At 43.2% G+C, this 26,602-nt stretch overlaps 1 long non-coding RNA gene across 1 annotated transcript; it reads left to right on the top strand.

Moving 5' to 3' along the window:
- The first annotated feature begins 25,786 nt into the window (after positions 1-25,786).
- Positions 25,787-26,392, top strand: LOC120676154. The gene is made up of 2 exons (XR_005675695.1): positions 25,787-25,908; positions 25,983-26,392. It is a non-coding gene; the product is annotated as an uncharacterized LOC120676154 (long non-coding RNA).
- Positions 26,393-26,602: the final 210 nt, after the last annotated feature.

Below are 26,602 nucleotides of genomic sequence, written 5' to 3'. Positions count from 1 at the left end.
AAATGATGATAAATCATCAAAGATGTCCCCTAAACAAAATTCCAAGAGTTGGAATTGGCAAGGGAAAGACTTTCATTCAGCAGCATCATATTCCCCTTTGAGACCATGATTGCCAATTCCCTATGCTCCACGTCCCACTGATTTTCATCATTATTCATCATGGGGGTGGGATGATTCATGGGCACATACTCCTTCATATTTTAGACCACATCATTTGGAGTATGCAGCTCCAAGAAAACCAATGTGTGCAGGACAACCGTATGTTGATAATGACCGTTTCAAGCCAAAGGATCGGTCTGGAGTTCAAAACAAGAAAAAGGTTATCAAGCAGATTTATGTGGTGAAAAAGGATGGCCGCAAAGATAAGTGTTCAAATCTGAATGCAATTGATGAAAAGCCGATTAATGTGTTAGAGACTTCGGCTATTGATGGCAAAGGAAGGAAAAATTGACTGTCGATATTTCTAATGCCAAACCTGAACAAAACGAGTTGAAGAAGCCCAAAATCAAGAAAAAAATCATTGTTGTCTAGAATTGAAGTAAAGCCAAGCCATCCACTTGATTCATCAAATTGGCAAAAGAAGAAGCTCCAAAGACTTAGTGCCCAAGAGTTGAAACAAAGGAACATGGCGTGGGTTCCTAAAGGAAGTATTCAAACTCAAGACAACGATGATGGTCCAGCAAAAGGTGCAATGCAATTGAAGAAGAACAGAAAGTCCAAGAGACGATATTCAAATATGAGATTTACACCAAATCATCAAAATTATTGGTCAGTACATCATCCATTTGGTTTACCCATGTCGTATAAGCCTATGTCTTGGAATTCATCCTATAATATGTTTGGTTTCCCCTCATGTTTTAATTTTGATCCTTGGATGCCATATGGGTCTTTATATCATGGAGGGTTATCACCAAATTGCTATGCATATTGATTAATTTCAAAGCCGAAATATTTAGTTCCTAGAAATAATTTCAATTCTTGAGTTTATGTATCTCTCTACACATTATTTTTGTTATACATGTTTCTATGGATGAATTCAATATGGATGATAATTTATATCGTTTTTGGCATCATATATGACCGATGAGTGTCTTTGATAATCGTCCAAAAGCGTTAAGCTTCCCGATAAGAGTTTACTTATGTGGCTTTAATGCTCGGGGAGCAAGATGTGTGACACCCTAGGTGTCTGCACAGTAGAACAACATTTATTTTCTGTGCTTCATGTGTGAAATTGCTTGGGTAAGGGTCTATTTTAAAAATATCAGGCCCATTTGTGTAAAGATGAATTGATGTAGGGTCATTCTTATAGTTTTATTTGAATAGGATGTGTGATTATTGTTTTGGTGGAGGGTTTATTTGCAAAATTCAGTGCAATCATTACATGGCAGGAAATTTTACTTTTTAGTCAGAATTTGAGGTGAATTTGCATTGGAAAAGACAAAAGTCCATTAAATTCAAAATCCTTCCTATGTTTTCAAAATACCACTTTAACCTTTGGTCAAATCAATTTTTGCACAACACCAAAGTTGTAGATCTTGAAAAGTTGAACAAGATCTGAAAAATTTATGGAACATTATTAAGAATATTAATCATGTTGTGAAATTTTTTTAGCTTCATAAGTGTTGTCGTTTGTTCTGTAGAATTCAATCTTGTTCTAGGTGTTGTCTGATTAAATGAATTTTTCTGATTAATTGGCTACATGAATTGATATGAAATTTTCAGGATTAATTATTCTTTATACCTTCTACTTAGTGTAATTTTTTCTGAGTTTCTTACTGTTTGAGTATTGAGTTGTTGATTTATTAGCAAACCATGTTTTATTTGCTATAGGAAACAACTACCACTTGCTTTATGAAGATAGTGTAGTTCTTTTGTGAAGTTGATCATGTTGTTTTGTGGATTAAGTGATATTAATTAGCTACTCGATAAATGACTGCCCAAGTGTTAAGTTTGTTTGCTAATTGTTAGACTGTAGTGTCTTCACCTCGTGTGTATGTTTATAATACTGTTCTTGCATCACATATAGATACGACTGTTTTATCGGACGGGACGTATGAGTTGATCCCGGAGTCTGAAGGAGGTGATCCAGAAGTCCAGGTGAACGCTGCTGTACTGACTGAAGACCCGGACCAAAGTCCGGAAGAGCCTAAGGCTGTTTTAGCTAGAGACTACCGAGAAGGCAAGCCCCGGACATAACCCATATTTCAAATTATTACAATTTTTCGTTATTACTTACTTGTGCATTTACAGTTCTTAGGATTTGAATTGAAACCCTAGATGCATGATCCTAGGAACCTATGTACTGAACACTAGACCTGAGTTCGAATAATTGCTAAGCTTATAGGACCGGTAAAGGTCGAGTGATTGCCTGTCACTCGCGAGCTCTATAGGAATTGCTTGTTTACTTTCTGCTATCAATATGAGTATGACAGACGGGGTCGTGTTCGATATCATGACCTTGGGTGAGACCCCGTCTGTGTTGATAAATTCTGCTAAGGTCGCGGTGTGTGGTAGTGGTGGTTAAGTTTTAAACGTACTAGCCACATGCCGTAAATATGGTACGCGGTAAACCTAGTAGCCGATCGGACCGGGGAGTGGATATACCTTTCACTCTCTCTTAGAGATAGGTTTTATTTATGTTTATGTTGCGCAACACCACGGGTGCAGGGACGAGGTTGGTGCCCTGCAGTCGGGGAGAGTGACCCTATCCACAAGCCGGAAAGAAAGGTAAACAGTTGTTTGGGAATGACCTGACGGTGTTCCAAACGTGTGTGTTAGGTCTGCCTAGCCAGGTCAACAAATTTCGATTCGAATCGTCCGCTTCTCACAGTTTGGGACTGCTTGATCCCTTTGCCTCACAGAGTAATAAGAGTAACATTATGATGACCAATCTTGATGTTTGCTTAAAGTTCTACCATGGTTGAATAGGAGTAGTTGCTTACATAGAATTGTTGATCAACTAGAATCTTGGAAGCTAAAATTTGAAAGTAAGGACCTACTCTTTATTGCTTTTCAGCAAAAGAAAAACCAGAGCCTACAAAACCCTGCATAGTCTAGCTAGGTGGGCTAAGTATATCCGTTGACGGTTAAGTCTTGCTGAGTATTAGAATACTCAGCCTTGCTATTGAAACCTTTTTCAGGTATGAGTTTTGAGGACTAGATCGCTAGTTTGTCTTGGCCCTGCTCTTTGCCTCCTGGCTGGTCCTTAGAGTGGGATCCGTCTTCGGCCGGCAATGACCCCGATGAGTGATACCTTGCTTGGGCTAGCTTGGTATACTTTTGCAACGTGTTGTAGCCGTCGAGTTTTCTTTCCGCTACTTAAACTCTGAACATGAAACTTATGTCTCGTATAATGCTTTACTAAGTTTGGATCTGTAATAATGTTTTAAACTTCTTGTAATAACTACTATGCCTGTGTTGTAAAATATGTATGGTTGTAATATCTCTGGACTCGCCTTCGTGCGGGGTATGCTTGTTCGATCCGAGAACCGGTGGTTGTATCGGGATGTTACCCGACAGACCAAGAATTGTTCCGTTTGAAGTGCGTTTGGGTCGATGTTGCCTTTATGGTGATGGCCAACGCACTTGAGCCGGGATAATTCAGGTGGTTCTGCCACAGCTGGTATCAGAGCTGCAAGTGTACACCAGAGGTGTTGGAATCTTAAAAATTGATTTTGGTATAAAAATTGGACCAACAAAGTGTTTATAAAACTACGTTGGTTTCATTAAGGATTGTGCATAGAGCGTAAAGCCCTATGGAAATTATGGGATTTATCAGGTGGCTATCTATGTATGGTTTTTTATATCTAACTTCCATCACTTTACATTTTTGTCAAACCATACTGACCAGCAACCCTTAATTTCTGTAACGACGCATCTACGCTAAGGTAAGAAGGTAAGGATCCTCAGTCGGCTGAGGGAGTCTGACCTTCCTGTCGGTGATGCGAGCTGAACGCTGCCCTCAAGCAGTGGCTTACTTGAGGTACTCCCAATATACCAACTATTAGTTGACTATATTAGAAGTAAAGTGTACTTAGTCAGCTGAGGGAGTCTGACCTTCCCGTCGGCGATGCGAACCGAATGCTGCGCTCAAGCAGTGACCTATTGGAGCTACTGCCAATATATTGACCATTGGTCGATTATATTGGGAGTAAAAGTACCGTGAATACATTGCCTCGGTAACGTATGAGCACTGTCCATGCAGTGTTGGACGCATGGATGCCGCTTCTATAGTGAGCGGTAATGTATGGGGATGCTTTCATAAGTGCTGGCATGAAAGGTTCAATGCATATATATGTTCTGTTAAACTTCTGCAGGTACACTAACCGCGATTCGATAAGTTAAGAACGGTTAGAATTTATCGACTAGATATAATAGGGAGAGACGTATTCATGTTATGCCACCGTACTAACCGCGTAAGCCCAACAATAGTTGGTAATTGTTTATCTTGAGAGGGCGAATAGGCCGTGCATGCATGATTTGATGATGTATGATTTGATTCCTAGAATTTGAAATTGTTACATGAGTCTTTTTAAGGAATTTCTAGTGTGGATCTTCATGGATATGTATTAGTATGCTTAAATCATAAGTTGAGTTTAAACTTGATATTAGGAGTATGTTTGTTGAAACATTTAGATTTCCTTGGATAAAAAGATGGATTTAAGTCATGCCTTTATCCTTAGCCCCATCTTGATGTTCTAATGATCTTTTCATTCCAAAGAATCTCAAATGATGAACCAGTACCAATTGTGGTTTGTTTACCTCCTGAGTTTGTGAAACCATATAATCTTTTGAATCAGAATCACATCTTTTCCGCAATCTTCTTAAAAAGCTTTATTTGAGAAGTCTTGAGATAAGCGTATAACTCACATTTGAATCCTTTTTGATTCAGATGGCGAACTGTCACAATGTCTTTTGGAATGAGGATGGATGTGCTCATACTGATTGCCTATACTGGGAGGGCTTTCCGAGGATTTTGTGGGATACGCTCCATATTTTTCACTACCCAGACCCACCCCGGTACAAGGGACTACAGTTTTCTGAGGATGGAGTTTAGAAGAGCAGAGTCACCATGACTATTCCTCAGCACCCTACTTTGGAGTGGCCGCCTATTGAGATTGAGGTGGTTGGATATCGCCTTGTGGACGCTTTTGAGACAGCAGCTCTCAAAGCTATTACCACCTTCTGTGAGCACCTTCCGGACGAAGTAGCCGCTTATCCTATTGGCTTGTTTCCGGCAGTCAGTGCTGGCAATGCAGAGTGGCTCTTCAGGACCACCCACTTTGGACACTTAGTTGGAGATGTAGTTGAGGAGACTATCCAGGCGGTGATCATGTATATGAATGCCCAGTCCCACTATCAGATCCTTCAGCAGAGGCACATGGATCAGGTGATGGGCTTGGCCCAGAGTTTTCAGCGAGGTCTTAGTTTGAGAGACACTCAGATTCAGGGGCTTAATGAGGCAGTTGCTGGGAGAGATAACGCCATTGCACAGTTTGAGCTTCAGGTTCTGGAGCATGGTGCTGAGATAGTGCAGCGCAACACGGTGATTGGTTTTCTTCAGAAGCAGGTTCACGAGCTCCAAATGGATCTGGATGATGCTATGGTTCATATTGGTATGCTCCATGACCAGCCAATGCCTCCAGTTGTCCCAACCGAGCCTGCAACAGCAGAAGAAGAAGAACCAGAGGAGATTGAGGGAGTTTCAGAGATAGATTCCGAGCACGCGCCTGCCGAGCCTAACCCTCAGCCGGATGACTCTTCCTCCAGCAGTGCTTCCTCTGTGGGCAACCTCGACGACTTCTAGGCATCTTAGGATAGTCCTAGATAGCATGTGATCTTCCTTGTTGTAGTATATGTAAATAAGGAAGGAGATGTTGTAAAATATCCCTAGGAAGGAGTACCACTTGTTGTAGCATATGTGGTAAGAAAGTGTGATGCTAGGTTTGTACTATAAAGACTACCTTGGATGTAATATAAATAATGGCCACCAGTTTGGAAATCTTGATCTTTCTGCTTGCCAAATTCTTATCTCTTCATTGGTGCATTTCTAGGCTGTTTGATGAATACCGAAATGATAGAGTGTGAAGTTATCTAACAGCTGACCAATTTTGAGATATGTGCGTTGAGCAAATGTGTGTTATGCATATTGTATTACACCACATCTTGTTAAATTTTGATGATTTTGTTTGGCTGTCCAATGTATGATCGTTGCACATACCATTGATTTTGGAAGCAAAAATAATGTATCTAATGGATGTCTTTCATAATTACAGATGGTTGGTCATACCCGTGGATCGCCTGAAGGTTTCGACCGTGAAACTGGCAGTGGATCTCAACAGCCACCGCCACCACCGCCGAATCTGGCCGAGCTAATGGCCATGCAAACCGAATTGCTTCGTCAACTGGTGCAAGGGCAGCAGAATCCGCCACGCCAGCAACATGGAGGACGTGATGCACAACCAGCGGGTTACCAGGAATTCTTTGGTACCCAACCTCCGCTGTTCAGCCGGACTGATGAACCCTTGGATGCCGATGCTTGGCTCCGTACTATTGAGTCCAAGTTTGCCTTGCTAGCAGTACCTTGTGCTGATGCGAACAAGGCTCATTTCGTCGCCCAGCAGCTTCGTGGCACCGCTCGTATTTGGTGGGATCACTATTGTACTATGCAGCCTGCTGGACATGTTATTTCTCGGGAAGAATTCTGGAATGCCTTTAGGACACATCATATTCCTGATGGACCGATTGAGAGAAAGTTGAATGAGTTCTTGGCTCTGAATCAAGGAACCCGCACTGTACTTCAGTATGCACAAGCCTTCAATCATTTGTGCCAGTACGCGGGCCATCATGCGGATACTGACGCCAAGAAGCGTGACCGTTTTTGTCGTGGCCTCAATACCAAGCTCAAGGAACGCTTGGACCTGGTTCAGCCAAATACTTATAATGAGCTGGTCAATATGGCCATTACTCAAGAAGATTGTATCGAGGTACATCGCGCCAAGAAGAAGCGAAAGGCACCAACAGGACCCCCCGAGTGCTCAGCCACCAAAGTATCGTCTGGTGCAGAATACTCCACCAAGAGCTCCACAGAGAAATGCCCCAACGGGCAGGTTTGTTTTTAGGCCACCACAGCAACAGGAAGGATTCAGACCTCCAGTCTTTCAGCAGCCGCAGCAGTTTGGCCCAAAGCCAAATGCCCCACAGTTCAATCATGGGAACGGTGACAATCGATGCTTTAATTGCGGCAGTACTTCCCATTTCGCCGGAAATTGCCCGCAACCCAAGAAGTCTTATCCAGGGCAGAACTCCAATCAGAACAACAAGGGCAAGGGCAAGAAGCAAATGGTGCAAGTCCGACAGGGGCGGGTTAATTTCACTAGTCTTGCAGAGCTTCCTGAAGGAGCACCAGTCATGTCAGGTATTTTCTCTATCCACAATAAACCCGCAGTCATATTATTTGATTCTAGTGCAACTCATAGCTTTATAAGTGCCAAATTTGGAGCAAGGTTAGGATTGGATTTTTTGTCATACCAAGATATCTTGCATGATAGCTACCCCTGGTGGGAAGATAGCTTCCAATCAAATCATTAGACATGTGCCAATTAAGTTGGGTAGCAATTTGATAAAGACAGATTTGATCTTGTTGAATTTAGAAGGCATGGATGTTATTTTGGGCATGGATTGGATGACAAGACATAAAGTACTGTTAGATATCTCTTCCCGAGCTATTGAGATAGATTCACCTTATCAAGGAGCCACCATACTCTATCTGCTACAACGAGAGTGCTTCAACTCTTGTGCCTATGCCACAAAAGAAATTAAAATTGAAGATATTCCTGTTGTGTGTGAGTATGCAGATGTATTTCCAGATGACTTGCCTGCAATGCCCCCTGATAGAGATATCGAATTCGTTATCGAGCTTCAACCCGGTACCACCCCTATTTCTAAGAGGTCGTACCGTATGCCTCCAAATGAGTTAGCAGAATTGAAAATCCAACTTCAAGATCTTCTTGATAAGGGTTTTATACATCCGAGTGCTTCACCATGGGGATGTCCAGCCCTGTTGGTGAAGAAAAAGGACAACAGTTTGAGGCTATGTGTTGACTATCGGCCACTCAATGCGGTCACTATTAAAAACAAGTATCCTCTTCCCCGCATTGATATCTTGTTTGATCAGTTAGCTGGAGCCAAGATTTTCTCTAAGATTAATCTTCGTTCTGGCTACCATCAAATAAAGATCAAGCCTTGTGACATTCCAAAAACAGCTTTCTCGACCAGATATGGACTCTATGAGTATCTGGTTATGTCTTTTGGTCTTACTAATGCTCCAGCATATTTTATGTACTTGATGAATTCAGTCTTCATGCCGGAGCTTGATAAATTCGTTGTTGTGTTCATCGATGACATTTTGATCTACTCCAAGAATGAAAAGATCATGCTCAGCATTTACGCACCATTCTTCAATGATTACGAGATCATCACCTTTATGCCAAATTCTCCAAATATGAATATTGGCTAGATAGTGTGAAATTTTTAGGTCATACTATCTCCAGTGAAGGTATATCAGTTGATCCAACTAAAGTGCAAGAAGTGGTGGATTGGGAACCTCCTACTTCAAACCATCAGATTCGCAGTTTTCTCGGTTTAGCTGGATACTATCGTCGATTCATTCCTGATTTCTCCAGAATGGCCAAGCCTATGATGGAGTTATTAAAGAAAGGAGTGAAATTTGTTTGGGATGATAAATATGAAGAAGCTTTTCAAACTCTCAAAGCACGATTAACTACTGCTCCAGTGCTGGCTACACCAGACAGTACCAAACCTTTTGATGTCTATTGTGATGCTTCTGGTACGGGACTTGGTTGTGTACTTATGTAAGACAACTGGGTGATCGCGTATGCATCAAGAGCTCTCCGGAATCATGAAAAGAACTATCCAACACATGATCTGGAATTAGCAGCTATCATACATGCTCTTAAGCTCTGGAGACATCATCTTATGGGAACTCATTGTAACATTTATACTGACCATAAGAGCCTCAAGTATATCTTCACCCAAGCTGATCTCAACATGAGACAGAGACGTTGGCTAGAATTGATAAAGGATTATGATCTAGAAGTGCACTATCATCCAGGAAAGGCTAATGTGGTTGCGGATGCACTCAGCCGCAAGTCACAATGCCATTGTCTATTTGTAGAGCCATTCAACAAAACTCTATGCCAGGAAATGATGAAACTAAATCTAGAAATGGTACCTCAAGGAAGTCTGAACCATATAGCTGTCGAGCCTACACTTCATGATAGCATCATCATGGCACAATTACATGATGAAGGTATCAAAATCATCAAGGAAAAATTATCCCAAGGAGAAGCAAAGTACAGGTGTTTCCGAGTGGATCATAAAGGAGTTCTATGGTTTGAATTTAGTCTTGTTGTACCCAAGAATCACCAGCTTAGAAAACAAATCCTTGATGAAGCACATCTATCAAAGTTTTCTATTCATCCCGGTAGTACCAAGATGTATCAGGATCTTAAACAGAATTTCTGGTGGACTCGAATGAAAAGAGAGATCGCCAAATATGTTTCTGAGTGTGATGTCTGTCAAAGAGTTAAAGCTAGTCACTTGAAAGTAGCTGGTACTCTCCAACCTTTACTCATTCCATCCTGGAAATGGGAGGACATCAGTATGGATTTTATCGTTGGCTTACCCAACACTTCGCAGAAGCATGATTCTATTTGGGTAATCGTTGATAGACTCACCAAAACCACTCATTTTATTCCGGTGAATACAACTTATTCTGCCAAAAAGTATGCAGAGATTTATCTCGACCAGATTGTCCGTTTGCATGGAGTTCCAAAGACGATCATTTCTGATCGTGGGGCTCAATTTATTGCATGTTTTTGGGAGCAATTGCAAGAATCCCATTGGAACTAAATTGATTTGTAGTTCAACCTATCATCCACAAACAGATGGGCAAACCGAACAAATCAATCAAATTCTTGAAGACATGTTGAGGGCATGTGCTATTCAATATGGCAAGATCTGGGATAAGTGCCTAGCACTGGCAGAGTTCTCTATAATAACAGTTATCAATCCAGCTTGCAAATGGCACCATTTGATGCGTTATACGGTCGAAGGTGTCGAACTCCTTTGAGTTGGTCACAAGCTGGAGAACGCAAAGTATTTGGGCCAGATCTAGTTACTGAGGCAGAAGAGAAAGTCAAAGTTATCCAGGCTAATCTTAAAGTAGCCCAATCAAGACAGAAAAGTTATGCAGACAAAAGAAGAGATCCTTTACAGTTCAAGGTAGGGGATTTCGTTTATTTGCGAGTATCTCCTACTAGAGGTGTTCAACACTTCGGCATAAAAGGGAAATTGGCACCCCGATACATCGGACCATTTGAAATCATCGAAACTTGTGGACCAATTGCTTACCGGATTCGTCTTCCTTCTCAGTTGGCTGCAATTCATGATGTCTTTCATGTATCTCAACTTAAGAAGTGCATCAAAGTGCCCACTGAGATTCTTGAACCACAAGATATCGAGATTGAACCTGATTTATCTTACGCTGAGTACCCAATCAAAATTCTTGACACCAAAGAAAGAAGTACTAGAAGGGAGAAAGTTAAAATGTACAAAATCCAGTGGAATCATCATACTGAGGAAGAAGCCACTTGGGATACTGAAAATTTTCTCTAAAGAAACTTTCCCGACTTTCTTAGAACAAATTCAGGTATCAAACCTTTCCATTCCTTTTCTTCCTATAATCTCGGGGCGAAATTCCTTTTAGGAGGGAAGGCTGTGACACCCTAGGTGTCTGCACAGTAGAACAACATTTATTTTCTGTGCTTCATGTGTGAAATTGCTTGAGTAAGGGTCTATTTTAAAAATATCAGGCCCATTTGTGTAAATATGAATTGATGTAGGGTCATTCTAATAGTTTTATTTGAATAGGAAGTGTGATTATTGTTTTGGTGGAGGGTTTATTTGCAAAATTCAGTGCAATCATTACATCGCAGAAAATTTTACTTTTTAGTCTGAATTTGAGGTGAATTTGCATTGGAAAAGACAAAAGTCCATTAAATTCAAAATCCTTCCTATGTTTTCAAAATACCTCTTTAACTTTTGGTTAAATTAATTTTTGCACAACACCAAAGTTGTAGATCTTGAAAAGTTGAACAACTTTCATGTTGGACACTTTTTCATTTGAGCCCTAGTTTAGGAGATATTTTAGTTTTACAGTGGGACCCCTGATCTTTTCGGAATTTACAAAGAAGTCCAGCTTCTTCAACCTCCAGCCTCCCTCTCTGCTTCACCACCGCCGGCACAGTTCTGCGCCGCCCGCCGCCGCGGAGGCCGCATGCCACCTCCTGCTTCGCCCACCGCCCCACGCGGCGCCCTCGCGGCCTCCTGGACCCAATTCCCCTCGCGCTGGAGCTCTCCTCCCCGTGCCACGCGCCCCCACGGCTCCGCCGGCCGCCACCTCGCTGCCGCCGTGGACAGCACGAGATAGAGCCCCGCCGCTTTTTGTTTCGCGCGCCCCAGCACCCAGAGCACCCCAGCAACCCAATCCACTTGCTCACTCACTAGCTCCCAGCCCAGAGCCCCCAGAACACCGTAGCCGCCCCGCCCAAACGCCGGCGAGCTCGAAGCTCACCGTCGACCCGCCATTCTAGACCCACTCTGCCCGCGCTGACCCCACCATTAGCTTCGCCTCGTTCTCGCGCAGCTCGCAGACCTCTCCTCCTCGCCCAGAACCCACCGGAGCACCCTCGCCGCCATTCTCCTCCGCCACCGCCGCCCTGCTCGCAGCGGACCCGCCTCCTCCGACCGTTCTAGACCCGGCCAAGCACACCTACAGGTGCGCCCTGACCCGGTGAACCTCCCCAGCCCCTCCACCCTCACCGCCGGCGACGAGCCCTGCCGGAATCGGCCGACCAAACCTCCCTCCCCTTCTCTGACTCCGGCCAGGGACCTTTTTGTTAGGATTTGAAAACCTCTAGGGGCCTAGCTGCAAGTTCTTAGATCTTTTCCTTTTGTTTTTATGCTGAACTTTGAAAATGCCTAGAAATTCGTAGAAAAATTAGAAAAATGAAAATCCAAATGTTTTGGAATCCTTGTTACAAGAAATACAAGTTTTGTTACATGCACATCTTCATTTTTTGTCTGTATTTTAATCCAAGAAAAAGGAAAAAATAAACAAGATTTATTTGTTATAGGAGTTCTACTCAGCAACTGCATATGATTTTTGGTTTGATTGTGTATTGCAATATTACTAGTGTCCGGTAAAAATTTGAAGCCTATTTGACATAATTAGATAGGTCAAAGTTTCATGATTCCTTGATCTACTAGTTATGCTAATATATTTGTGCTGGTAGAAATATTTAATTTCTGAGTGTCAAACTTTTTGCATGCTTGCATATCATTACAACCTTGCTGTTACCCAAGTTTGGGAAATTTTAGAGCTGTATAGCTATATCTTTGATTTAATGCTTGTTAAGTAAGATTTAATTTTGATAAATAGTTTCCTTGCTTAGACAATTTTGCGAATTTTTCTGTGACTCTATTTTTGTCATATATCCATGTCTTTAAAAATTCAGAACCATAAACACTATAGAACTTCCTTTACTAATTAGCTTTTTCATATGTGGTTTAATTTTCTCAAAATTATTACTTCAGTTTTTTGTATAAATAAATTCTGAAAAATTTATGGAACGTTATTAAGAATATTAGTCATGTTATGAATAATATTTAGCTTCATAAGTGTTGTCGTCTGTTCTGTAGAATTCAATCTTGTTCTAGGTGTTGTCTGATTAATTGAATTTTTCTGATTAATTGGCTGCATGAATTGATATGAAATTTTCAGTATTAATTACTCTTTATACCTTCTATTTAGTGTAATTTTTTCTGAGTTTCTTACTTTTTGAGTATTGAGTTGTTGATTTATTAGCAAACCATGTTTTATTTGCTATAGGAAACAACTACCACTTGCTTTTTGAAGATAGTGTAGTTCTTTTGTGAAGTTGATCATGTTGTTTTGTGGATTAAGTGATGGTAATTAGCTACTCCATAAATGACTGCCCAAGTGTTAAGTTTGTTTGCTAATTGTTAGACTGCAGTGTCTTCACCTCGTGTGTATGTTTATAATACTGTTCTTGCATCACATATAGATACGACTGTTTTATCGGACGGGACGTACGAGTTGATCCCAGAGTCTGAAGGAGGTGATCCAGAAGTCCAGGTGAACGCTGCTGTACTGACTGAAGACCCGAACCAAAGTCCGGAAGAGCATAAGGCTGTTTTAGCTAGCGACTATCGAGAAGGCAAGCCCCGGACATAACCCATATTTCAAATTATTACAATTTTTCGTTATTACTTACTTGTGTATTTATAGTTCTTAGGATTTGAATTGAAACCCTAGATGCATGATCCTAGGAACCTATGTACTGAACACTAGACCTGAGTTCGAATAATTGCTAAGCTTATAGGACCGGTAAAAGTCGAGTGATTGCCTGTCACTCGCGAGCTCTATAGGAATTGCTTGTTTACTATCTGCTATCAATATAAGGACGACGGACGGGGTCGTGTTTGATATCATGACCTTGGGTGAGACCCCGTCTGTGTTGATAAATTCTGCTAAGGTCGCGGTGTGTGATAGCGGTGGTTAAGTTTTTGAACGTACTAGCCACATGCCGTAAATATGGTACGCGGTAAGCCTAGTAGCCGATCGGACCGGGGAGTGGATATACCTTTCACTCTCTCTTAGAGATAGGTTTTATTTATGTTTATGTTGCGCAACACCACGGGTGCAGGGACGAGGTTGGTGCCCTGTAGTCGGGGAGAGTGACCCTATCCACAAGCCGGAAAGAAAGGTTAACGGTTGTTTGGGAACGACCCGACGGTGTTCCAAACGTGTGTGTTAGGTCTGCCTGGCCAGCTCAACAAATTTCGATTCGAATCATCCGCATCTCACGGTTTGGGACTGCTTGATCCCTTTGCCACACAGAGTAATAAGAGTAACATTATGATGATCAATCTTGATGTTTGCTTAAAGTTCTACCATGGTTGAATAGGAGTAGTGGCTTACATAGAATTGTTAATCAACTAGAATCTTGGAAGCTAAAATTTGAAAGTAAGGACCTACTCTTTATTGCTTTTCAGTAAAAGAAAAACCAGAGCCTACAAAACCCTGCATAGTCTAGCTAGGTGGTCTAAGTATATCCGTTGACGGTTAAGTCTTGCTGAGTATTAGAATACTCAACCTTGCTGTTGAAACCTTTTTCAGGTATGAGTTTTGAGGACCAGATCGCTAGTTTGTCTTGGCCCTGCTCTTTGCCTCCTGGCTGGTCCATAGAGTGGGATCCGTCTTCGGCCGGCAATGACCCCGATGAGTGATACCTTGCTTGGGCTAGCTTGGTATACTTTTGTGACGTGTTGTAACAGTCGAGTTTTCTTTCCGCGGCTTAAACTCTGAACATGAAACTTATGTCTTGTATAATGCTTTACTAAGTTTGGATCTGTAATAATGTTTTAAACTTCTTGTAATAACTACTATGACTGTGTTGTAAAATATGTATGGTTGTAATATCTCTGGACTCGCCTTCGTGCGGGGTATGCTTGTTCGATCCGAGAACCGATGGTTGTATCGGGACGTTACCCGACAGACCAAGAATTGTTCCGTTTGAAGTGTGTTTGAGTCGATGTTGCCTTTATGGTGATGGCCAGCGCACTTGAGCCGGGATAATTCAGGTGGTTCTGCCACAAGATGTTTGTAAGTTGTGTATTTTCCCTATGGATTTTATACTTCGTTGAATCGGCTTGAAAGTGTTCTCAAGACATTGGTGCTATTTTTGTTTCATCAAGTGATGCTATTTTGAGACATATAGCCGGTTTAAATACTTTACACCAATAATTAAGCCGAATATGAAGTTTTGTATTCGAGCTTGAAATCTTGAAATCCATAGCTGTGAAATATCCAAAGTGTTTGGTGATTCAAGTGTTGATAGGTGCATCTAGTTCCTGAGTTAAATTAATGCTTACTTGGATCACTATATGCTTATTATGAGAATGGCTAGATGTGACGTCTTGCTTTGCCGAATTCATCATTTATCATACATCTAGACATGGCAATAATAGAGCTGATATTTTGACAAATCAAACATATGGCTATATGATTAGAAAAAGTCAAGTTCATATCACAAGACCGATGTTTGTGGATGCCAAAGTACACTCTCTAGACAGACCGGTCCAACCGGCTCAGGATACCGATCTGAGCGGATTCCAAGACCGGTCTGACCGCTCATAAGACTGGTCTGACCCTTTTTCCTGCAGGAGGCAATAAATCGGCTATGGTGGCTTAAAATTATGATGCAGCCGAGTTAACCCATTAAGTTGCTGAAGCAAGCCGAACAAGTTTTTTTATTTTGGCTAGAGATTTTTGATTCATGGATGTGAGGCTGGTGGATACTATCTTTAGTCATTATTGATCCCAGTTCTAATTCTAGAAGACATTGAAAAGATCAAATTACTCTTGATCGTAATTTGGTCAATTTGTGCATTTATGGATGTGAGAAGGAATTTGATTGATATTTCAAATACATATAGCCGAGGTGATGTGTACTCAGGCTGGTCATCTCACTGAAGACACAGGAACATGAGCAGCAAGATGAAACTATTGTTGGGCCATATCAAAATATGTGATTGCTCGAATTCCTTCATCGTTGAAGAGAAGATGTGATTGGTGCATCTGTGCTTTTCATTATTTCAGTACAGTTTTGGTTTGGAGAAATGTTTCTTGGTGCGCAAACTTTACCAAGAAACAGGAGGGCATATGTTGACACTTAAAATTGGCACAGTTAAGGTTTGGTGGACAATTAGAGGAAACCGATCAAACCTGTCATCTAAACCGGTGAGACTGGTCAAGAAAACTTTTTCAAATTAATAATTGGACTTCACCATTGCCTATATCTCATCGAGATGATCGAAATGCATATATAGAACGTCCAATTTAGACTCCGGATGAGGAAGTTATGCCTCCCGGAAGACCTGCACCCCGGTCTGACCGGCCCTGGGGCGGTCATACCGGTCCGGAGACCGGTCAGACCGGTCTGAAAAGTCCAATTCGAGTTAGGAGTTATATTTTGATGTGGGATTTGTAAGTGTTTCGACTCTTAATGGGTGCAGACCACCCCACCCTATAAATATAAAGTGTTACGGCCGATTGATACACGTCCAATCGAACAAATCAACTTTTACCTCTCTACAAACCCTAATTCTCTTCCAACCTCTCCATGCTGTTCGTTTTCTGATCTCCATGACAAGAGATGGCATCCTAAGGCTTGCTGGTCAACCTAGGGCACGTCCGGCGACGTTCACACCCTGACGGGGTCCCTCCCGGACGAGAGTTTCGACGATCTTTGCTAGTTTGCTTGTAAACTAGTCGTTCTTCCTCACATAAGGGCGTTTGTTATCTCTTTGCTGCGTTTTTTCATTTCTATATTAAAAAATAATAAAATAAAAAATATATGTTGTTTTTGTAAAATTTCAAATATGGGGGCCTGTCGCCTGGGTAGGGGGCGACAGGCCCCCAGTCGCCCGTGTAGTAGGCGACAGGACCTATCTGTAAATTTTTTTTATAGATAGGTCCCTGTGCAGAAATGTTGCGCTGTGGGGGGACCCCCCCCCCCCCCCGCGGGCGACAGGGAGGCCGGTCGCCCCCCCCCCCCCCCGAGCGACCGCCTCCCCCTCCTCTATATAAGCCGTGAGGCCCCCTTCTCCCCTCATTTGAGCACAAAAAATCCACCAAAAATCCAAAAAAAAAGAGAGGGGTGAGGAGAAGTGAAGTGGCGAAGCCCTGTCGGATTGCGGCCTTTTCATCTTCCGGTGAGTAAATTTGAGTTATGTTTTGTTCGATTTAGCTTATGTATTGTTACATTGCTATTGTAGAGTAATATGATTTAATTAGTGCTATACTAGAACCATTTAATTACGAAATATAATTTAAAAACTATTAGAGATGAATTAGATTTGGAATCTAATTGCACATGTTTATTATTATAATTTAAGTACTATTAGCGAAGTATTTCTAAAGTAGTTATGAATTAGAGTAGAAATATTTTTAGATCGCATACCTCGTATATTTTTCTATACGGAGCGGTCGATAAATTGAATCTTAGTTTTGACGAATTAGATTTTGAATCTAAATGCACACGTTTATTATTATAATTTAAGTACTATTCGAGACGTATTTGTAAAGTAGTTATGAATTAGAATAGAAGTATTTTAGGATCGCATACCTCGTATATTTTTCTATACGAAGCGGTGCATAAATTGAATCTTGGTTTCGACGAATTTGAGTGTCATCACTTAGTTATGAATATTTATATGTTGTAGCTAAAATCTGTACTTAGTTTGTACAGATTAGTGGACAATGTAGTGAAATAAAGAATATGACTCGATAAGTATTCGGTGATGTACAGATATGTCGAGCAAGATGCAGTTTCAAGTGTTTTTTGGTGACTACAATGTTTTGTATGGACGAAATGGAGTAGATCTTTCTTCCTTTAAGTCCACATCTAGCGGCATAGATAAACCTCTAGAGAGGAGTTTTGGTTCTATATATAAGTGGCTGCAGCGTGGTTTTCGTGTTGATCCAGAGTCACATGTGATGACCGTCCAGGCTCCTGTGAACTGGGAGGTCGAAGGTGAATTATGGGATTTGATGATGATAAACAGCACACATGACTGGCGGAAGTATATGGAAGCAGCTTTAGAGTGTGGGTGGCCTCTGACCCTTTTGGTTCAGACTCGAGAGAAAGCACAACATCAAACCCAACATGGTGAAGATGAAGCAACTCCGAGTACACAACGAGAGGCACTTTATGTTGACGAACATACGTCAGAAGACTTAGTGAACCATAACATCAGACCACAGGGCCTCGCTGATGAGGGAGAGCGGATACATAGCATCATTGATGAGATGGAGGCAGAAGACCAGGCCGCAATGGAGATGGAGAATATGATTGCTCATCTGATGACGAGCAGTACTTACTGCCAAAACAGTGGAAGGAGCATGGTTTTGGCGTGCCTGTTGTAGAAGATGTACGACATCAGGAGTGGGAGTACAGAAACAATGAGATAGTGCAGGGTGCTACTTATCCTAACATTGAAGCTGTTAAAGATGATGTGAAACTATGGGCCGTATCTTTGAATAGAGAATTTAGAGTCGTGAAGTCAGGCCGTAAAGAATATGAGGTCAAGTGTGTCAACGATGGCTGCCCATGGCGAGTACATGCATTCAAGGGGAAATGGAAGTCGAACTGGAAATGTTCTATTGTGACAGAGCATACATGTTTGATTTCAGAAGTTCAGCAATCGCATCGCAACATTTCATCCGACTTTGTGGCAAAACAAATGTATGGGCTGATTATGGATAATCTAAATTATGAGCCAAAAATGATTGTTCGACATATTGAGCAAACTTACCAATACACCATCAGTTATTTGAAGGCATGGCGGGCTAAACAAAAGGTGTTCGTGATGAGGTTTGGCACATATGAGGCATCATACGATAACCTACCTCGCATGTTGTCCCAAGTTGTAGCTAGGAATCTTGGGAGCTTTTATGACACAAGTCTCATACCAACTATGACTAGGGGACAAAGCATTCTGCAACGAGCCTTCTTTTATCTTGGTGTTTGTGTAAGAGCATTTCAGTACTGTCTTCCGGTGATATGCATTGATGGCACATTTTTTACTGGAAAATATAAAGGTCAGATACTCACCGCAATCGTGATAGATTGCAACAAACAAATACTTCCGATTGCATTTGCTTTTGTTGAAAATGAGAACTTAGACAGTTGGTATTGGTTCCTTGAACGAGTGAAGGTTCACATTGTTGCTGCACGTCCAGATGTTTGCCTCATAAGCGACAAGCACGCCGGTCTGCTACAAGCAATACTAAAATTACAAGGCGGAACTGGGACAATGCCTCCTATTTGGCCCGATGTTCGAAACAGGTGGTGTGTTAGGCATATGGGTGCAAACTTCTATGACCACTTCAAGAACAAGGACCTTATGAACATGTTTAAGAGGTTGTGCATCCAGAATCAACAGAGGAAGTTTAATGCTCTATGGCAGATGCTTGATCAGTTGACTGCAGAGCAAGTGAAGGCTAGGTTTGCAGGGAGCAGCAGTCGTCAGTCTGCAGAGGAAAGGGCTTCAATTGAGAAGCCATTTTCACACTGGATTCGAGGTGCACCGAAGGAGAAATGGTCATTCCTTTATGATACCAATGGAATGCGGTACGGTATTCAGACAATGAACCATGCAGAGTGTTTCAATATGGTCATGCGGTGTTGTCGTGCCTTCCTCTTGTGAGAATTGTTGAGTTCATCATGTATGGATGCATGAAGTATTTCAGAGAGCGGTATATGGCTGCTAGCATAAACATAAACAACCCTCAAATTCAGTTCTGTAGAAGAGTAACAGAATACATGAAAGAAAAGATAGCAAAGGCCAAACAGCACCGCGTCATCTCAACAGGTACAATGGAGCATAGATTTGAGGTTCTGTGCAAGGATAGAACAGGCTGTGGCATCCGTCGACACAGGGTGGTCCAAGAGACTTTGATTAGACTCGATGGCAGTACCTCTTGCTCCTGCATGAAGCCTAGGTTATTGCATTTGCCATGCTTGCACGTCATTGCGGCCTGTGCAGAGTCGGGGTTGCAGCCAGGAATATTTGTTTCACCGTACTTTAGCAAGGAGGCAGCTACAAGCACCTGGGGACATGAGATATATGGGATTGGCATAGTAGGATCTTTCATTGTGGACAATGAGCCTAAGACTTATGTTCCTAACCCAGACGCTAAGAAAGGTAAAGGCCGCCGCCAGACACGTCGTATTCGGAATGGCATGGACGAGTCGAAGGCAAGCAAGGCTCAAAAGCGTTGCAGCCAATGTGGAGCTTTAGGTCACAACTACAAGAAGTGTCCACAGAATGCACTTCACGATGATGCTGAAGCGGGTCCTTCCGGAAATCCCACAGATGGAGCACCTCCTATGTTCAGACCACCATCGGCGAGAATTGCTCGTGGAAGGCACTCGGTGTCATGATCCAACATTGTTTATCCATCCTTCTGTAGCTATGTATTCCTGTATTGATGATATATGTACCTAAGTAATAAGAGAACAGAGCTTTGATGTATTCAACAGAACGTATTAACTCTCTGTGTACCTATGTAGTAATCATGCGTTGGCTTTTGTACGAAACCTTTGTCTTATCTTGTATCGAACTTTTTTTCCATTTATTAATGTAGGTATGGAGTCATTGCTAGAACCAGTTATCGACTCGAGCCACCGGTCTTTCTTCGCAGCAGTTGAGCACAGAGCACTCCAAGTGCTACGTCCTCGTCCACCGGCGGAGATTGTCTCTATACACCCGGATTGGGTTGACAGGTATGTACTGAAATATTATAGTTTATTTCATTTCTTTACTCCAATTTCCATACTAACTTTTCGTTTTTTTGGTAAAATATTTTAGGTTACACGAGGCAGGTCTACTGACTCTGGGCCGTCTTGTGGAGGGTGGGCTTTTTAAGCTCGACCGATCCCTCCTGACAGCGCTCGTCGACAGATGGAGGCCGGAGACACACATGTTCCACCTTCCGTGCGGAGAGATGGCTCCGCCGCTGCAGGACGTGGCCTACCTGCTCGGTCTCCCTATCGTGGGGGAGGCTGTAGGTCCGCGTGTGGTGCCTTCTTCGTGGAAAAATGATCTGGAGGACCGTTTTGCCCTGGTACAGCGCGTGGAAGAAGCGGGACCGATCATGCCGCACCCGTGAGCAGCAGGCCCTTCCAAGACCTGGTTGCTACAGTTCGCGGTACGTATTCTATTCATATTTACGTTTAATTTTTTCAATTTATATGATTCTTTGTCAGCTGGAACCCTCCATCTTATTTGTTTATGTAGCTCACCCAGTTGGATCCGGATGCCGACGAGAACAGTGTGACCAGATCCTTGGAGGCCTACCTGCTTTGGTTGTTCGGTTACAGCATGTTCAACAACACACATGGCAACTCGGTGGACAGGATTCTCATCCCGTATGCACGGGAGATTGCGGTTGCGGATGAGGACGTACCGCCCTACAGCTGGGGTTCGGCGGTACTTGCCGCCACATACCGTGGACTCTGCGACAGCTGTACTAAGACACGTGAGGAAGCTATCCTGACGGGGTGCCCACTACTGCTTCAGCTTTGGTCCTACGAGAGGCTAGCGGTTGGTCGCCCCATCGTAAGCCACGCGCCTTATCACGAGGCTTTGTACGGCGATCTCGAGGACGATAGACCCACGATGGGGACTCTCTAGCTCTGGCGTCAGGTACGTTCGTCAAAATTCTTCTTTTCTTATGCATTGGTACACCATACATTAAGCATACCTTACTGTTACCTTTTGGTTGTGCAGAGGTTATGGGCGCATGCGCAGGTTAGACGCGCATATCCTGAGTTTGTTCAGGAGCTCGACATGCTGACGCCAGAGGACGTTGTCTGGGAGCCGTACAGCCCAGACATTGTGGCCACCCGTGCACCAGGAGGCCTGTCTTCGCACTGCTCCGCAAATGCGGGCATGTGGCTTACTACAGCCATCCTGGTATACGACATCGTGGTTGAGGCGCATTGCCCCCAGAGAGTCATGAGACAGTTTGGGCAGCGCCAGGAGTTTCCGGTGCCCACCACGTTGGAGCGTGTTAGTCGCCACGACCACAGGTATTTCTGAACGTAATTGGATCATACATTCGTATCGAATCTAACATTTCTTCGTCAACAACATTTGCAGGTTGTCAAGAAGAGGCATGCCGTGCTCAGCCATTTGGCTCACCATGATGGAGTCGTGGGTGGACGAATGGGCGCATGCAGATGAGCACTTGGTCGATCTGACAGGACCACACACAGACAGCTCCTTTAGGGCATACCTGACTTGGTACTTACCGCGAACTCGGGCTCGTATGGTTTATGTTGACACTAACCCGGCACACGAGGTGAGTCCTCGGGATGGCTATGCCCATCACCACGCGGAGGCACTAGCAGGCGCGGTGACTTTATTCGTCATGTTTCCTTATACATAATTCATAAGATAATTCATGTGGCACTAAATGTCCCTTTACTATATCGTTCACAGTTTCGTCTTTGCAACATTATGGAGGCGGACTGCATGAGTTACCTGACGAGGGTACGTCACGGATCCGCTATGACCCAGACTGAGCAGGCAGATGCATGGTCGAGGACTCGAGACCATCTGCATTCAGTACTGCACAACATGGGGAGCCGTGTGCAGTATGAAGATAGTCACGTATCGTCCCAGGCCTCGTCGTCGTTCCAGTGTCTAGCTTCCACGCACGAGACGACCTTTCAGCCAGATCTGCCACACCAGTACTTCAGTACTAGAGGTAACGTATATACCTCTTTTCAATCAAATGAATTGATGCTATACATTTACTAATATCACAAACAGGATATGGTCCCTCTTCTGCGTTCGGCCATACTGGCCATTTGGGCCAGCAAGGATCCTAGTTCATTCCACAGTAGGGGATGGGAATGTTTGGAGGGCTACCACCAGTTTAGGGACCGTACTCAGAGATGGGACCACCGACACACACACCACCCTACACAGGTTAGTTTATATTTCATATTTTACTTTCTACATGTTATGACGAGTGACAGGAGTATACGCTAATATCCTAATTTCAATTGTAGGATTCTATCCAGATGCGGGAGTCGGACCTTCCTCCTCCTTACGACCTGGTACAAAACAATCTCTCAATACACTCACTATATTTTTAACAAAACATATGTTGGTTTACTTTTATATGTTACGCAGGGTTCGTCTCGGACACGTTTGTTCCAGATAACGCTGGCGTGACCTTAGAGGAACTCAACAACTTGACTTCAGAATCACCTAGCGAGCTAGGTGATCCTGATATCTTGGGGCCTTCACAGCTAGGATCAGCACCACTTGGGTACTCCCAGCACCAGACACCACAGCCCTCTTTGCGTCCTGAGCGACACGTGAGGTCTCTGGATCGTCACACTTACTCTCAGGACCATGTCCATGCCCAGCAGAGGGCGAAGAGGGTCCGACAGCGTAGGGGTGGTTAGATGTATCCGATATTTGTATTTCTGATGTTTATTTGTACCGAGATTGCACCTATGTTGACTTCTTATTATTATCAATTACTTTTCATGCTTACGCATATATTCTCTCTTATATTTTCTATTACGTACGAATTACCGACATTGAATGCCCGAATTTATAGTTAGTTATACGAAAAAATAGTATAACATTAACAATACTAAATGCAAATACATCTTAGATAATCTTCTATGGACAATACAGAGAATCTTCTAGCGACAATCTAGACAATATGCTATAGATCATGGCATGAAATCATCTAGGTCGTCATCCCAGTCGACAGATGCTAGTGCAGTAGGTGGTGTAGTATGCCTTTAAGAACCTCGCGACTTTCCCTTCCTCTCTTTTTGGGTTCTAGGTTCATGTACAGAGGGAGGTACATCAAATGTTGGCGGCCATGGTTTGGGGGTATGAAATCATCTAGGTCGTCATCCCAGTTAACAGAAGTAGGTGCTGGAGGTGGTGCTGAATGACTCGACGAACCTTCGGTTCTCTGTTCATGCGGACGCCAAGTACTATAACCCGAAGATCTTCTCGACCTCCTTCGTCTAGTTTGCGGCATAACTCCACCGAAGATACATACCAATTTACGGAAATTTGGTATTGATTTATTAATCACTTCCGTATCGTCAGGGTAATCCTTGCATATAATTACACAACAATTTGAGAGTTTGCTATATATTTTCCAAATAACTATAAAGATTAGACATGAATGAGAGTTACCTTGATGTGCATATCATACACCTCGGACTGCATCCATATCTTAGAATCACTTTGTATGAACCCGATAACATTAGGATGATTCACAAGTTCACATACCCTCATGTATATCTTACGGCGTTCTAGCAGGTGTTCCTTCACATCTTGCGTTGATATACCTCGAAACAATGTCAAATCTTTAAAATCTAGTACTTTGGACACTACTAAATCTATCGTACCATCCGCTAATGGATCAAACTTCTTCTTCAGTACAAGATGTGTCATAATTTCAAGTATTATACTAGATTTTTCTTCGGTCCATAAAAATCCTCCAGAATTGGAGGCATCCATTGGCTTATGCTGCAATATCAATAAAGGAGTGAAATTCAGAATTTACAATTCTATATTTAACTACTCAAAAAATTATACTTACCTGCAGGGCTTCGCTGCTTCACTTCTCCTCACCCCTCTCCTTTTTTTCTAGATTTTTGGTGGATTTTTTGGGCTCAAATGTGGGGAGAAGGGGGCCTCACGGCTTATATAGAGGAGGGGGAGGCGGTCGCCCGGTGGGGGGGGGGGGGGGGGGCGACCGGCCTCCCTGTCGCCGGGGGGGGGGGGGGGGGGTTGGCGACCGGTCCTCCCACAGCGCAACGTTTCTGCATAGGGACATATCTGTAAAAAAATTACAGATAGGTCCTGTCGCCTACTACACGGGCGACAGGCCCCCATATTTGAAATTTTACAAAACCAACATATATTTTTGATTTTTTTTATTTTTTAAAATAGAAATGAAAAAAGCGCCTTACTGACGGGCTTGGGCAACGAAATCTGGCCTAGCCTGAAACAAATTGGGCCTAGCCCGAAACATATTTTCCATTTTTTGTTGTGTGGGCAGCCCGAAACGGCCCGAGCCAGCTGCCCTTGGATAAAGGAAAGGTAAAAGTTCTATTTACCTCTCTCTAAATTGTGGATCGAGTTTACCTTTCCACTGTAGACTTCAAAACCGGGTATTTTGATTTCTTAGGCTCGCGATATTGGACAAATAACCTTCTTGACTGATTTTTCTTAGTGGTTTTCTTCTTCTTTTCTTTTATATTTATTATGGATTTTTTTTGAAAAATTATAATAAATAACAATAAAATCATAAAATGAAACATCCAATTTTGTTTGACTCCACATGAGTAAATCTATTTGGTGAACATATGACATGATATAATTTAGTTCCGAAATACATAGAAGAATTCTTTTTTAGTTCCGAAATGTTTGACCAACATCCCAACCGGTCTTCGGTACCTGGTCTAGTGGACTGCTCGGCTGACTCTGTAATGGCGACAGCATGGCTGTAAATAAATCACTTTTGTTTTGAGATCGCCATATTGGGCGCTTTCAACTTCCGAAGTCGAAGACCAATGTAAAATAACCGTGAGTCGTCACAGCTTGGAAGAAATGAAGCTGGCAAGTATACCGAATAGCATAAAAGCAAGTATTATGATAAGCGACGGTTCATATTAATAAAGAGAGAAAAATAAAGAGAGAGAACAGACCGACCGTCTCGCGACGTGCCCGCTGCGGTCGGCGAAGACGCGCTGCACGTGCTGCTATTGGCTAAGCAACCAGCTATGCATCAAATACTAGCACCACCATCGCGCTCGTTGCAGCCTGCAGCCGGCCAAACTATTAAACTTGCTCTAATTCTGAGGTACAGCCGCACAGACTGACCGTTGACCCGTCCTGTGTCGGAGCTTGCTTCTTCCCGCGGCATCAAAATCGGGGGCCATCCGGATGGCGAAGGTCTTCTAGGTCAAGGTCAACGGCTAGCTAGGAAAATACTTTCAGCTCTAGACTACTGCCTAATACTGTCTATAAAAGGCGATTAGGATTAGGATGGAGACGGCCAAGGCTGCAAGGCAAGCTGAATCATGGCCAAGAGGTGCTCTCCTTTCCTCTGCATGTTTGCGACGACGATCGCCCTGGCTGTCATCTTCTCCAGCTCCGTCGTCGTCGACTGCTCGGAGGTCAAAGGTATGCACGCGCATGGCGTGACCAAATAATAGTAGTGTATCAAAGCTATCGTTGATCGGTGGTGGTTGGTGCAGAACTGAACACGCATGCGGATGCAGATGACTCGGCTGCAATTCCGGACGGAGGGCACGGGGGCTGGGCGCCGCCGGCGCCGCAGCCGGGGCTACGTGCACCACGAGTGCCCCGACCCGGAACCCGAGTGCAGACACCCAGGCGGCGGCGCTCCACCTTCGCCGCCCGCGCCGCCAGTTGCGCCGCACAGGAAGATCGGCCGGAGCGGGTAGGGACGCCAGTGATTACTGATTAAGTGATTAGCGGTCTGATGACTGATGAACTGATACCCTCTTACTACCACCACGCCTTGTGATAAGCATGTACTCGTACAATATGATCGATGCTGTAGTGCTGTATGCCATACCGTTTTCGGCCTGTTGCCTGAGACACGGCTTCATAACCCCAAGAAAACATTTCGTGTTTAGCATCAGCTTGCCTGTCAGTGTGCCTGACAATGTTCTGATTCTCTTTCTTGCTCCGCCATCCAACGTTGACCAAACAACAACGTTCGATTGAGTGGCCTACGATTTTTTTTAAGAACACAGCAATAGCGCTGCCAAATCATGATACAACAAAAGTTTAATGAGGGTTTGTTTAGTTCATCTATTTTGGATTTTTGGAAGGAAATCTTTCAACATTT

The sequence above is a fragment of the Panicum virgatum genome, chromosome 5N, assembly GCF_016808335.1.
Source record: "Panicum virgatum strain AP13 chromosome 5N, P.virgatum_v5, whole genome shotgun sequence".
In the NCBI taxonomy this organism is placed as follows: domain Eukaryota; kingdom Viridiplantae; phylum Streptophyta; class Magnoliopsida; order Poales; family Poaceae; genus Panicum; species Panicum virgatum.
Note: the sequence above shows the minus strand (reverse complement) of the source record. Positions and strands in the feature narration are given on the sequence as shown.